Below are 15373 nucleotides of genomic sequence, written 5' to 3' on the forward strand. Positions count from 1 at the left end.
GATCCCTGTGACTGGGTGGAATATCGGGGATTCTTCTTCCTGTTCTTGGAGTGAAAATGAAGGGAATGTAGTATCCTCTGGCAATGATCCTTTGCACCCAAGTATCTGTGGTTATTTGTCGCCAGGCTAGTGAATGCAAGGATAATCTTACCCCAACTGCCTCCAGAGGCAAGCAATAAGGCCTTCAGGAGACTGACAGGGTTTCCCTGAGAAAGATTCTCTGGAAATCAAATTTTGTGGGCTACTTCTGCCACCAGGTCAGTGTCTTCCACTGGAGCTCACCCTCGGCTCCAAGGGGAGCCACTGCTACAAGTGTCCTGAAAAGGTCCTTAGGATTTCTTGAACCACATCTTTCCACTTCTCTGGTTCCTGGAGTAGGACTGCTGAGGAGCAGAAAAATGTACGCCCACTGCAGCCAGGATCTTTCTATCCTTTTCACACCTGGCAAAGGTCTCTCTGACTTTGGGGCCAAATAGGGATGACCCATCAAAAGGAGCATTGACGAACGAAGAATTAAATAGCTCCACAAACTCACACAAGTGCATCTAGTCATGCCTTCTGATGGCAACGCTGGAAACCGCTGTCCTAGTCATCCCTTCGGCTGCGTGCACTATGAGCCTCATAGATGAGTTGGAAATAGACTCCAGGACGGCCAGCTGGGAAGTCACTTTATCTTGTATCCTCTCAGACACTGCACCAACAAGGGTATCTGCCAGCTCTTTTATCAGATCCCTCTGGTGTCTAGTAAAATGTAGCATGAAATTCAAGGAATGTAAGGTGAAGGTCGATGAAGCATATACCTGCTTCCCAAACCTGTCCATCGCCCTGAGTTCTCGGTTAGGTGGATGAAGAGTAGAACTCTCTTCTGCAAGTCCTTTCTTTGTGACTGCCACAACCATCATGGCATCTACTGCAAATCCCTTGGCCCAAACCTCTGGGACTGTAAGAATTTTGTCTTGTCTCCTGGGGATTGGCTCTACAGAATCAGGGGCCTTCCATGCCCTCGGTGTGATCAAATTAATGAGATCATTAGCAGGTGGGGCCACCCAAGAGACAGAAGGGTGAACACCGAAAGCTTGCAGTTACACCATCTCCTCTGAGGAAGGGTCTTTGGGCTTCCAGCCACCCCTCTGCTTTAATATTTCAAGAATATCTAAAAAGGTGACATCTTCTGGGGGTGACTGGGGCGAACCCTCCCAGTCAATAAAGTCTGTGTCCTCCATTACAGATTCCTCTGGGGAATCTAGGTGTTTTCTCTTACACGTCCTCTTCCGAGGCACCTCCTCAGTGGAAAGCTCTGTGGAGGACTCGGAAGAAGCAAGGACCTGTGCAGGGGTATCCTGCAGCTTTGGTGCTCACTGTCCAGGCGTGGAGGCTGGAGAAAACTCTGGATGAAAGGGAGTCTGGGAAAAGGCTACATTAGGGAAGGAACTGGTTGAGAGCCTGCACAGGCCAAGACCCTCTACATAACTTGGAAGGCAGGTTCCCCCAAAGAGGGATGGGAGCCTGGAACCACAAATGACAACCCCGGAACAGTGGTTCCATCGCACTCCGATGAGACCACCACTAAAGCTGAAGCCAGGGAACAGCCCACAAGTGCCGAGGCTCCAAGAAGCAAGGAAGGCTCCTAGAAAACTAGAGTCTAACCATGCCCCTCAGATCCGGCAGCAGAGCTATGACCCTGGGAGTCCTCTGGGTCCGAAGGAACCAAGGAACTCAGGGCAGACACTGGAGCTGAAGGCATAAAAGCTGTCAGCACCGAGATAGCCAGAACCGAGGAAATCAGAGTTGTGGTGTCTAATGCCTCAGTGGAGGTTAGAGGAGGAATATCTGTTGGAGTCCTTGGAGAGAAAGTCCCATCTCCAGAAGGGAGTGAAACCTGGGAAGAAACTGTAAGACCCCTAGCCATGAGGATCTGATCCACCAACCTCACAACGTTGATTTCTATCAGAATCCTTTAGGAACGAACTGATAGTGCTGATGGGACTTGGGTCTCTCTATGAAGGGGCTTGGAAGGTGCTCCACAAAAGGATCTATTGAGGGTGAATATCTAGTGTGACAAAAGGGGATAGTGCCAGCACAGCTCTCTGCAATTTTGTATATAATTATGACATTTGTGAATATCAACATAATTTATATAAGATGCTTGTGTTACAAATGTATTAGAACTCTAGGTCATGTGCATATCAAACTGGTTTGTACAGACATATTTTAAAAGAAGAAGTTCAGTTGGAATAAATAGAACGAAAACGTTAACAAATTGATTGGGCTGTCTGTCTTCTATTGGTCACAAGTGGTATTTGCTGGTGTTACTTGGCTTGCGTTTCACTTTGTTTTGATGTTTTAAAAGGTATTTTATAAAGTGCTTATGCTTAAAATGTAACCACAGTGTACCCTACTGGAAGGGAACAGAAATCTACATGCACTATTGTAACTGTATAAATGCATATATTTTAACAGTGGAAACTGGAATACAGGAGGTTAACTTCAGAAAAATAACTGAAATTAAAATACTTTGTAGGCTAGGCTGGAGACACAATGTCTGTACTATGGAGATTTCTGTATTGTCTTTGGAATGAACTAATTATTACCTCTGAAAGTATGAAGGAATGCAATAGTTTTATGACTGCGAGCATCTGACAAAGATCTGAGGTCTATGTATTTTCACAGGTAGATGCTCAAGACTGCCAGCTTTCAGCAGTGTGGGTTTCACCTGTGATAGAGTCAGATGACAAGAAATTATGTTATTCTGCAAGCTATCCCAACAGTAATATTTGAGATATTAATTTGAGAATTCTCTTAGACAGTCAGAGCATTCTGCACTCTGTCTTGGCCCTGACAAGAACCATTCACCACAGCTGCCTTGCTCTGATGAAGCAAGTTGCTAGGGAATAGTTTGGATATTTTCCTTTATTTATTTGAGACTTTCCTGCAATGTTGTTTTAAATATTTCCTGTGATTTTTAACTCAGATGACACTGTGAATATATGTTTAGTATTGTCTTTTCTTTTATTATTTACTATTAAATACATTTAAATCTTTTGTTGTGGCTGATCTGTCTAGAGATATTTAAGTTTTGAGAGTACTTGCATATTTATTTGGTGACACTGTATGGGCCACTCCTAACAGCCTTGCTGTTGGTCATATTATCATTTGTATTACTATTAATATTACACAATAAGGGCCTTAAAGTAGCTGATAAGGAGTTGGCTGATGGCAGTGATAACTACCTTATAGTATGGGCAAAAGGGGGCATAGCTAGTAATCCTCTGTCAGCCTTTCCCAGGTGTGTGTGTGTGTGTGTGTGTGTGTGTGTGTGTGTGTGTGTGTGTGTGTGTGTGTGTGTGTATAAATCAAACCTCAAAGACTGTGTGTGCCAGCTACTTGGGCAAGGACACAAAGCACTGGCTGGACAGAGAGGGCGCTATAGGTCTTGGCTTGGCAACTCAGCTGAGATCTCAGCTCTATAGCTGTGCTTCAGCTGAGATCTCAGCTCTATTGCTGTGCCAGTTGGGAGTCTTACTGGGGATCTGGAGAAACAAGGAGAAACCAGCCTGGGACTGATTGTGGTCTCTATGTGCTCTTAAGGGAAATTGCACTTGACGCAGAGAGCTGCATCTGGAAATACTGCATGAGTACCTGTCATTCTCCCAGTGTATATCCCCCACTGTTGCCAGTGGTGATGATTGAGGCTCCTTGATTACTGGTCCAGTGGTGGGGAATCACAATAAGGGCCTTAAAGTAGCTGATAAGGAGTTGGCTGATGGCAGTGATAACTACCTTATAGTATGGGCAAAAGGGGGCATAGCTAGTAAACCTCTGTCAGCCTTTCCCATGTGTGTGTGTGTGTGTGTGTGTGTGTGTGTGTGTGTGTGTGTGTGTGTGTGTGTGTGTGTGTGTGTGTAAATCAAACCTCAAAGACTGTGTGTGTCAGCTACTTGGGCAGGGACACAAAGCACTGGCTGGACAGAGAGGGCGCTGTAGGTCTTGGCTTGGCAACTCAGCTGAGATCTCAACTCTATAGCTGTGCCTCAGCTGAGACCTCAGCTCTATAGCTGTACCAGTTGGTAGTCTTACTGAGGATCTGGAGAAACAAGGAGAAACCAGCCCAGGACTGATTGTGGTCTCTGTGTGCTCTTAAGGGAAATTGCACTTGATTTAGAGAGCTGCATCTGGAAATACTGCATGTGTACATGTCATTCTCCCAGTGTATATCCCCCACGGTTGCCAGTGGTGAAGATTGAGGCTCCTTGATTACTGGTCCAGTGGTGAGGCATCACATTACTGGTTTGCCAGTGGTGAGGATTGAGGCTCCTTGATTACTGGTCCAGTGGTGAGGCATCACATTACTGGTTGGCAGTGGTGGGATATCCATGTATTAGGATTCAGTGATGTGGATACTTAACTCCTGTAGCTTGTAAACACTCGTCACTAAAGAAAGTGCTTGTACTCTCAAGCAGCCACATGGTTAACATTCAGAGTTTCATATCACAATAGCTTTATTTATTTTTTTTTAGTTTAGTTAGTCAGGGAGAGCACACAAGGATGTGAGCAGAGGATTATGGGAAGCTGACAAGCAACCAGTTGGCTGAAATGTGCCAAGCAAAAAAACTGGGGCATGCCACCTTGACTAAAGGAGAAATTATTGCAGCCTTACCCACAGCTGCATCACAGACCAGCAACCAGGAGGACAACCAGACTGCCTTGGGGATGCTCAACTCTCAGAAAATGGATAGTTCAATTTTGCCACAGAGGACTTAAACATCAGGCTGGAGTTAAAGAGACTTGAACTTTGGGCCAAACTTTTGGAAATAAAATCAGCAGATGGACTGTGGCATCTGGAAGCTGAAGTAAATGAGAGTTAGAGGCAACATAAAAAGGAAATGTTGACTCTTCGCCAGGGTCATGGAGGTAATATAAAAGAAAGTAACCGAACCCCAGAAGCAATAAAGGTCGGTAAATTTCTTCCACAAGTTACAGAGGGTGATAATTCTGAAAGAATATGTAAATAGTATAATGTGGACCAAGGGCTCAGGGTACTGTTCCTGACCTCCATACACCATTGTAAAGCTGTAACTGCTGTTTCTAAATTGTCTGAAACTGATTGCTTAAATTCTAATACAGTTAAGAATTGTTTATTAAATTGTTTTAAAGTAATACCTGAAGCTTGAAAAACGTTTTGTGAGCAAAGACGCACGGTAGATGAAAGTGTGTGTGAATATATTGCTGAGTTAAGCACTTACTTTCATGAATGGGCGAGTGTCAGCTCACCACTTTTGAAGGGCTGGCAGACCTCTTGGTGAGGGAACAAGCCTTTAGGACTTTGCCTGAGGACATAATCTGGTGGGCAGATACAGAATGTAATACCGCAGATGACTTGGGGGGGGGGGGGACCTACATCTAGCAAGCAAGGCATCACTGTACAGGAAAGGGATACCCAGTGCTACACATGGGTCTAAGGGAACCCAAGGTGGGCAGCCTAAACCACCCCAAAAGAGTCTGCCAGTAACAGGGGAAGCCACTAATTCAGGTACATGGCCAGGATCAAGGGTTAAATGTTGTAAATGTAACCAGAGACAACAAGGGTACCAAACTACCACAAGAGGTTATACCCTGTTTTTTTTCCCCAAGCATCTTTATTAAATTTTCACATATGACAAAGGCAAGTTTGCATTTATATAAATGAAAAACATACAAAATGATACCACTTCAGTTGCAAAAAGTTTACGTCAGACACCAATGAAACAACTGCAGTTGCAAACATTATACATCACTTTTAAACCATCCCTTCATTGCCAGTTAAGCAATATATGGCTCATTCAAATCCTGCCTCTTAAACCTCGTTCCTGCTCTGCATATACTATTCCCACAATTCTCCTTTTTTCCTATGTAGTTTGCTCCTTCCCTTTTCCAAAAATCCCAATTCCAGTTGTTTTATCTCCGTTACTATATTCACTACTTCTAGTAAAGTTGTTCTAAATTTTCTTTTCCATTTTTTAGTAATTGCATTTTTGGTAGTCACCATATTTAGATTCAGCAAGGTTTTGCTATATCTAGCCAAGTCTGATTCTGTAGCACAACTCAAAAAAATCATGTCCCTAGTCAGTCCAACCTGCTCACCCAGCATCTCTGACAGAGCAATCTGCAGGGAATCCCTAAAGTCTGCCAGCTCACCACACTCCCCAAAAATATGTTCCCAGCCACCTCTTTCCTGCATGTCACACCTCCAACATTTGCTATCTTCCTGAGGAAAAAATTATTTGATGTCTACCTGGGGTATAAAAATACCTATGTAAAGACTTCCAGGCAAAGACCGTAAATCTTCTTCTATATTCCCCCATTGTCTCTTTGTGAATTGCTTATCCAGTCTTTCTTCTCAATCCTTTCTAAGCCCCTCTGATTAATTCTTATAATTATCATGCAATATTTTATATACTTTACTAATTATTCCTTTTTTAACGGCAACTTCTGTTCTAGATTCCATTAAAAACTCAAGCAGTGCTGGTCTTTCATTTTGGAGCCCCCTATTTCTTTCTCTTTGCCTATACTCATACTCTGATATCAGTCCTTGATAGGGAAGGCAATCTCTAACCTGCAGTCCAAATAAACTCTTGGCCTCTTCCCATATTACCTTTCCCTTTCTAGTCATTTGCTTCCAATACCTTGATTCCTTTTCCAGTTTTCTCCAATAAATTCCAGCCCCCTCTTGCCTATTATCTGTAACCCTGACCACAGTCATCCCTATCGGCAAAATCTCTTTTCTCCATTCTCATGCTGGTTTGTTTCTTAGAATACTCCGTTATTTTATTAATATTATACTCTTGCTTTTGGTTGCTATCCGTAAGAGTCTGCATCCAAAATCCCAATCTTTCCTTATTTCTTGAGCTTCCTCTGTGTATCAGCATCATTCCTTTCCACTTTGAATTAAAGTTTTCTGCTTGTGCTATGTTTAAGAGCCTTAACTGTGTTGCTGTAAAATACCCCCTCAAATCAGGTAATCTTAATCCACCACCATCTTCTTTTGGTAGAATCCGCTTATCCCACTTGACCCTTGCTGTCTTCCCTTCCCACATAAAATCTTTCAACTCGTTTTTGTTCTCCACAACTTCTCCTCTAGTTGATAAAAGTATGCCTGACCTGTGTATAAGTCTAAAGGGACTAAAAACATTTTAATGGCTTGTATCTTATTATCCAGATCCATAAAACAAAATTTCCAGTTTCTCAATTTTTTTATTATCTTCTGTTTAGTCTCTTCCCACATACCCTTAGCTGCCACCACAGAGTCATTTCTAATCCATACTCCTAAACACTTCATTTTATCATGTCACCATAAATATGGATATTGTTGGACCAATTTATGTGTGGGTATATAATTTAGCACTATTGCCTTTGTTTTAGCTTCATTAATTTTATATCTAGAAAAGATATGAAACTGTCTTAAAATGTTCAGTGACACTGTAATATCCCTTTCTGCTTCTGTCATGTATAAAATAATATCATCTGTAGACAGCTTTTCCTGACAACCATACTAATTATATCCTTGAATTTCTGAGTCCCTTATTTTCTTTGCCAATGGTTCGAAATATAATGTAAACAATAAAGGGGAAAGTGGGCAACACTGCGCCTGCTCAAGCAGAAATTATCAGAGAGGAACCCACCCACTTTAATTTGCCGCCTCCAATCCCTCATATATTCTTCTAATCAACCTTATAATTGTATCAGGAAAAACAAATGCTTCCATTATGCAGCTCATGAAATCCCGGTCTACTCTGTCAAATGCTTTCTTTGCATCAAGACCCACCAATAAAAGTGGTACTTTCTTACATTCTGCTTCCCTCTGGATCATCAATGTTCTGTTAACATTGTCAAATGTTTACCTCCCTCCACAAAACCTCACTGATCCATATCTATCAATTTTGGTATCACTTTTGCCATTATTTTAGCCATTATACACATAAGCACTTTATAATCATGGTTTAGTATTGAAATGGGCCTGTATGAAGCTGGATCCAATGGATCTTTACCCTATTTGGTTATTACCATTATCACCCCCTTCTTCCAGGATGCTGATACTTCTCCTCCTCTTAAAATACTGTTAAACAAAGCCTTCCAGATCTTTATCACTTTTTTCCCTCCTAACTTCAAAACTTCCACAGGAATACCATCTATTCCTGGGGACTTTCCTGTAAACTGGTTATACATAGACATTTTTATCTCATCTCTTCCTATCCTGTCAGTAATTGAGCCTCATCTACCTCTAACCTTGGCATATTTAATTCTTCCATAAACATTACCATTTGTACCATTTCTTGATTTCCGTATTTCTCTGCTTTATACAAACTTTCATAAAATGTTTGAAATATTTCTAATACTTCTACAGTCTCTCTTGTAATCTTCCTTGTTACAGGCTCCCTAAGCTTGGTGACTGCCCTTTCCACTTTCTGTTGTCTGAGTTGTTGTGCTAAACATTTTTGTGCTCTAGAATTATCAAAAAACAGTTCCTTAACAGCAATCTTTCTAAACTTGTGAATATTATCGAAATAATCCCCTATTTTCCGTTTAGCATTCTGCAATTGCTCCTTTTCTTGTTTTGAGAGATTCACCCTATTTTGCAAAACATTAACATTTATCAATCCCTTTAAATAATTCTGGTTACTGTTTAACCATATCTCCCTTTCTTTCATTTTCAACCTAGTTTTAAACTCGACTTTAATTTTATCCCACTCCTTAGCTATGTTTTCAGAAGATAATTCTATCTTGTCTAGTACCTCCTGAATTAATTCAACAACCCATTCCTTAAATTCCTCTCTTTTCAACTGATAGGTGGGAAAGCGTCAGTGTCTCATTTTTATTTCATCACTTTGTGTTTTTATTTTAGTTATTATTGGTGCATGATCTGAAATAGTTATTGGGTGCATTTCAAGACCTTCAATTAAATGCACATGTTCCTGTGAAATATAAAATCTATCTAGCCTAGCCCAGTTTTTGGATCTCAGTGAGTAATATGTAAATTCACTCCAAACTCCTAGTATTGAATCCACATCTTCCATGCCAAACATTTTCATAAATTTCTTCAAAAATCTACCATCCTTTGTTATATTTTCCCTTCTAGGCCCCCCAGACACATCTTCACTGTTGCAAACCAAATTCTAGTCTCCACCTATAAGTAATCCTTGCTGAAAGCTAATTATTTCTCCCAGAATTTTCTTAAGCTCCATTATAGCAGTTTTAAGGGGGGATGTAAATGCATGCCAGTGTAATCCTCCTCCATAGCCAGTAACCCCTTAGTACTATGTATCTTCCATTATCTTTTTTTCCCTCTTCTGTCACTACTGGAGCTCCTCTTGCAATTAGTATAAGCACTCCTCTTTTCCTATGCCCCACATATTCCACTGAATAACCATCCTGAAAACCTTTCTTTATCAAATTCACATGTTCATTTCTTTCCAGGTGCGTCTCCTGTAGCATAGCTATTTGCACTCTACATTTTTTAATACACTTTACTACTATTTTTTTTGCTTTTTATATTTATCTGTAAGACCATTCAGATTGAAAGACATTACAGAAACATCATTTTCTTATGCAGTTATTATTACCACCTTTTATACAAAAATGCTGTTTTGCTAAATGTCTAGTTCAACTTTTATGTTACATGTACATACTGTTCGGCAGGTTGGTCTTTTATACAATTGTTTCATGTCATACCCATTTGCGCCTATGTCACATCTTACATAACTTTTTGTTTTTTTGAAAGCCCTCAAACAGAACAAACAACCCTCATAAAAAAACTATTAAAAACTTATGAACTAATTAACAATAACACACAAAACTATGCACTTCTTCAAATATTGATGTTTTTGCTTCCTAATAAGAACATAAGTCCTAAGTTGATAGCTACACAGACAGTTTGAAGTTAACCAAAAAGAAAGGTTAGTCATGCTAAGACTCATGACACATCCTGTGCTATTAGTGTTATTTGATTTTGTATATCTTTAAAACTCTCCCAGTTGAGAAGACAGTTGAATGCTTTCAGTAAACACTTTCTCCAAGCCATTTCTCTTTATCAAATTGTCTTCTAATGACATGAAAACCAGACACAGAACTGCTAAGGGTACCCTGTTTATCAGAAAAAAAGCCTTACAGTATTCAACATTTTTTTTTCATTTACATGCTTTGTAATAACCTTGGTACTGGATAATGCCTATGGTTTTTACCCAGTCATTTCCCCATGCATGCATGGGAAAAAGCACACCGATTTTTCTTTTGTCTTACCCTCTTAACCAGACCCTTCCACTTTCCCCCATCTCCTTCCCTCCTCTTTTTTCATTGCAGTGCCTACCTTTCTCAAAACTGAACAAAGAAAAAGAGAGAATAAGGGTGAACAAGAAAAAACAAAAGCATCTGTTTATATTAGTATCTCCATTGCATTAAAAAAACTGAGAGAACTTAACTTCAAGTCTAACTGGTTTTGTATTATCTTTAAAGCTGCCACACCTGGGGAACCCCTTGTGAAGATAGATGAAGGCTACCAGCCTCGCCAGATAGAATTAGAATTATAATTCTGTCATTTGTAAATATTAATGTAAGCCACAGGCTTGTTCTCTTAAATGTGAAAAGACTGCATTGGATATTGAACTGCAAAAGTGTAACAAAGCTAAGTCAAGCATTTTATGACCATCTTTGATGTCAAAATTCAGAGCCGAGATGTCTAGAGGGAGGCATTCTGTCTATAATTTTGAGGCCAGAGTTAATGGCTAGAATTTGCAAATATAATTTCTTTTATTGCTCTGGTTCCTGACCAGCTGCAAGATCAAAAGGGCTATTAACCTCTGAGTTCTGTTAGCCTGGGAAGCAGAAAGAAATGATGTACTCTGAAATGAATCAGTGGGACTATGTTATCAATTTAAGGACAGAAAGAATGAGAGCATTAGAGCATTTGTCTTGAGAACATCCATCATCACCAGCACTACCTGTATATATATATGTAAATAGGATCTTAGACTTTAGTGTTTCTCTTAGATATAGCTAGGAAATAAAAAGAATAGACTAGTTTTTCTGTGATGTCAGAACTCTTCTACTTTATTATTTTAAACATTTCTCTGTGATCTCTGAAATCTTGACTAGAACTGTGTAGTAAGAAGTATTGTCTTGTGTTTTTATTATTAAATATTTTTAAACCTTTCAACTGTGGCTGTTTTGTGTAGAGATAATTTAAGTTCTAAGAGTAAGTACATTGCATGTATATAGTGATACTGTACCAAGTCACTCCAAATAAGCTTTGCTGTTCAGTCAGGGTTCCTATTACATTATCAAACTTCCAGAAGGTCAAACATCAGAAGATCGAAATGTAATAACATCAAAACATCAGAACAGCTAATTTTTTTCCCAGGAAAAAATTTGCTGTCCCTAAAAACACACTTACAACACAAGCACACCAAAAACCTTATAAACCTACACTAAACCTTACATACACAACTACCTATGCACTAACCTTAACCCAAACCCTAACCTTAAGGTTCGTCACTATCGCACACTTACCTTACCTGCACCCTAACCCTAAAGTCTGTCACTATCGCACACATACTTTACCCGCATCCTAATCCTAAAGTCTGTCACTATCGCACACTTACCTTACCCGCACCCTAACCCCAACGTCCGTCACAATCGCACACTTACCTTAACCCATTCCGTAACTTTCGCACCACAGTGGAGAAAATGTTGAAGCCACAGAAACGTCTAACCTAATTATTTCCCTGGGAAAGAATTCGGACTTCCGCGGCTTCGGCATTTTCACTTTTAGAACTTCCAGGTTCGAACTTCTGGTGTTCGACCTTCTGGAAGCTCGATTAGGTAATAGGAACCCATTCAGTCACACTTACCATTTGGATAATAATACTGCACAGTAATAATTGGACACCTTTTCATAAGGGCCTTTGAGTAGCTGATAAATATTAGTGGGTGGTGGCAAGTGGTACTACAGTATAGTCTGGATAAGAGGGGCACAGCTGGAGAAACTGTGCCAGACTTCCCCAGGAGTGTCTGTGTGGTTGTATACAACTCTTACCTCAAAGTGTGTGTGTGTCAGCTACTTGGGTAGGGACACGAAGCACTCATTGGACAGAAGGTGCTGGAGGTTTTAGTTTGCCCGCTAGGCTGAGATCCGGACCCTATAGCTGTGCCAGTGAGGAGTCTTATTGGGGACCTGGAGAGAAAGGGAGGAACCAGCCCCACACTAACTGTGATCCCTGTGTGCTCTTAAGGGAAATTGTACTTTACTGTGTGTGCATTTATTATGCTTTTCCCTATATGGACACCCATCACTGGCGTTAGTGGTGAGGACTGAGGCTTCTTGATTGCTGGGCCAGTGCACGGGCGTCACACCCCTGATTGTTTTCAGGGAACATTAGGTTCTAGTCAATTTCTCTGTTCTTTTTTCTTCTTTTCCTTCAGTCAGTCCCCTTCCAACAGACTGTCTCCAGTTTCTCATTATCAGATTGTCTCCAAGGAGGCATGAAGACCAGCTGCAGAAATGCTACCTGGTATACATATTTGCAAGTGCTAGAAATAAGTTGTTATGCAGGTGGATGCTTCAAACCATGGGGGTGGGAGCTATATTCAGCCAGGCTTCCTCAGAGGGAAGTGCGCCCAGTGGCATATCTCAGCTGTAGGCTCCAACCCAGGGAGGAATGCTATGCAGCTGTATAAAAGACATGTCTAGCCATAGTGTGGGCACTGCAAAAACTTCAGCTTTATCTGTATGGAAGGAAATTCACTGTGCTACTAAGGTGGAGATTAGGGTTGCAGACATATGATAGCACAGTGCAGCACTGCAGCAGGGTTAGCAATGCCAACACAGATGGGCTCTCAAGACAGGGTATGGGATAATGTATTCCCAGATAGGCTCATCCCACTCAAACAACGTTTCTCAAGGGTCACTTGAAAAATTAGCTTGAGTCTTCAGGGGTGGGGTGGGGGTAATAAGTGTGATAAAGGGGGATACTGCCAGCACAGCTATCTGGAATTTTGTAAATAATTATATGTAATTTGTGAATATCAACATGAATTATACAAGATGCTTGTGTTACAAATGTATTAGAACTCTGTCATGTGTATATCAAACTACTTTGTACAGATGTGTGTTACAGATGTATTTTATAAAGTGCTTGTGCTTAAAATGTAACCACAGTTTACCCTACTGAAAGGGAACAGTAAAGTACATGCACTATTGTAACTGTTTAAATGTATACATTTTAATAGTGGAAACTGGAATACAGGAGGTTAACTTCAGCAAAATAACTGAAATTAAATTACTTTATACGCTAGGCTGGAGACACAATGTCTGTGCTAAGCAGCTTTCTGTATTGTCTTTATAGTGAACTAATTACTACCTCTGAAAGTATGAAGGAATGCAATTGTTTTATGACTTCCAGCTTCTGCCAAGGATCTGAGGTCTATGTATTTTCACAGGCAGATGCTCAACACTGCCAGCTTCCAGCAGTGAGGGTTTCACCTGGGATAGAGTCAGATGATAAGAAATTATGTCATTCTGCAAGCTGTCTCAGCAGTAATATTTGAGATATTAATTTCAGAACTCTCTTAGAGAGACAGAGCATTCTGTATTCTGTCTTGGACCTGACAAGAACCATTCAAATCTGTCTTGCTGTGATGAAGTAAGTTACTAGGGAATAGTGTAATTCTCTTAGATACAGTCAGGAATATAGCAAAGCTTAGTTTAGATATTTTTCTTTATTTATCTGAGATTGTCCTGCAATGTTGTTTTAAATATTTCCTGTGATTTTGAACCTTGATGTCACTGTGAATATATAATTTTGCCTTGGTCTTTTATTATTTATTATTAAATATATTTAAACCATTTGTTGTGGTTGATTTCTCTAGACACATTTAAGTTTTGAGAGTACTTGCATATTTATTTGGTGACATTGTGTGGGCCACTCCTAACAGCCTTGCTATTGGTCAAAGTACCATTTGTATCAGTATTAATATTATGCAGTAAGATTGGACACCCTTTGTTAAGGGCCTTAAAGTAGCTGATAAGTAGTTGGCTGGTGGCAGTGATAACTACCTTATAGTCTGGGCAAAAGGGGGCATAGCTAGTAAACCTGTGCCAGCCTTTCTCAGGGGTGTGTGTGTGTGTGTGTGTGTGTGTGTGTGTGTGTGTGTGTGTGTGTGTGTGTGTAAATCATTGGATACCCTTTGTTAAGGGCCTTAATGTAGCTGATAAGGAGTTGGCTGGTGGCAGTGATAACTACCTTACAGTCTGGGTAAAAGGGGGCATAGCTAGTAAACCTGTGCCAGCCTTTCTCAGGTGTGTGTGTGTGTGTGTGTGTGTGTGTGTGTGTAAAGCAAACCTCAAAGAATGTGTGTCAGCAACTTGGGCAGGGACACAAAGCACTGGTTGGATAGAGAGTGTGCTGGAGGTCTTGGCTTGGCCACTCACCTGAAAGCTTAACTTTACCGCTGTGCCAGTGGGGGGGGGGTCTTATTGGGGATCTGGAGAAAGAGGGAGAAACCAGCCCCTGACTAACCGTGATCTCTGTGTGCTCTTAAGAGAAATTGCATTTGATGCAGAGAGCTGCATCTGGAAATACTGAGTGTATACCTGTCATCCTCCCAGTGTATGTCCCCCAGTGTTGCCAGTGGTACGGATTGAGGCTCCTTATTAGTGGTCCAGTGGTGGGGCGTCACATCTAGCCCTGTGTACTGAAGGAAGTCCTGATTCCAAAGTTACTGATGGCATTGTAGAAGGAACCTACACCAAGGGAGGAACTGTCACCTCGGTGGTCAGTGCAGTAATTGTTGGCACTGGAACATGCTGTGTCGAACTGGTCACCACAATTGCTACCGAGGTCAGAACCATATCTTTCTTGGTACTTGGTTTCTCTTCCACTGAATGCGAAGATTTAGGTCTCTTGGATGCCAGAGCTGAAGGGGAAGCCGGCACTGAGAGACTCCTCTTCTTCCCATGGTCAATTTTCAAGGAAGATGAAGAGGAGGATGATGGCAAAGACATATCCTACTTAGATTTCCTTGGCTGACCGGCCAAAGTCTCATCAAAAGACGTCTTAATCATTCCTTTCAAAATAAGTTTGTTTTTCCTTTCTACAAGGGCCCGGTGACTAAAAGCTTGACAGCAATCCTATTGTAAGTGCACCGGGTCCAACCAATAGAAATATCAGAAATGGGCATTTTCATTCTGCAGTCATGGTACTGTTTAAATCAAGAAGTGCCCTTACTTTTATGTGGCATCTTGACTATTAAAAGATCAAGTCGCAGAAACACCCCTCACAGCTAAACACACACACACCGGAAGATAGCAAGGAAAGAGAGGGAAAAGCTACCAACACTGATAGGC

At 41.0% G+C, this 15373-nt stretch overlaps 1 protein-coding gene across 1 annotated transcript in view; it reads right to left on the reverse strand.

Annotated features, from left to right (window-relative positions):
* The window catches only part of UNC80 (unc-80 homolog, NALCN channel complex subunit), a 5631640-nt gene that overhangs the window by 2827941 nt on the left and 2788326 nt on the right, over nucleotides 1-15373 (reverse strand). The gene's annotated exons all lie outside the window — the stretch shown is intronic.

The sequence above is a fragment of the Protopterus annectens genome, chromosome 2.part0 (genome assembly GCF_019279795.1).
Source record: "Protopterus annectens isolate FY-2018-M chromosome 2.part0, PAN1.0, whole genome shotgun sequence".
Lineage (NCBI taxonomy): Eukaryota > Metazoa > Chordata > Ceratodontiformes > Protopteridae > Protopterus > Protopterus annectens.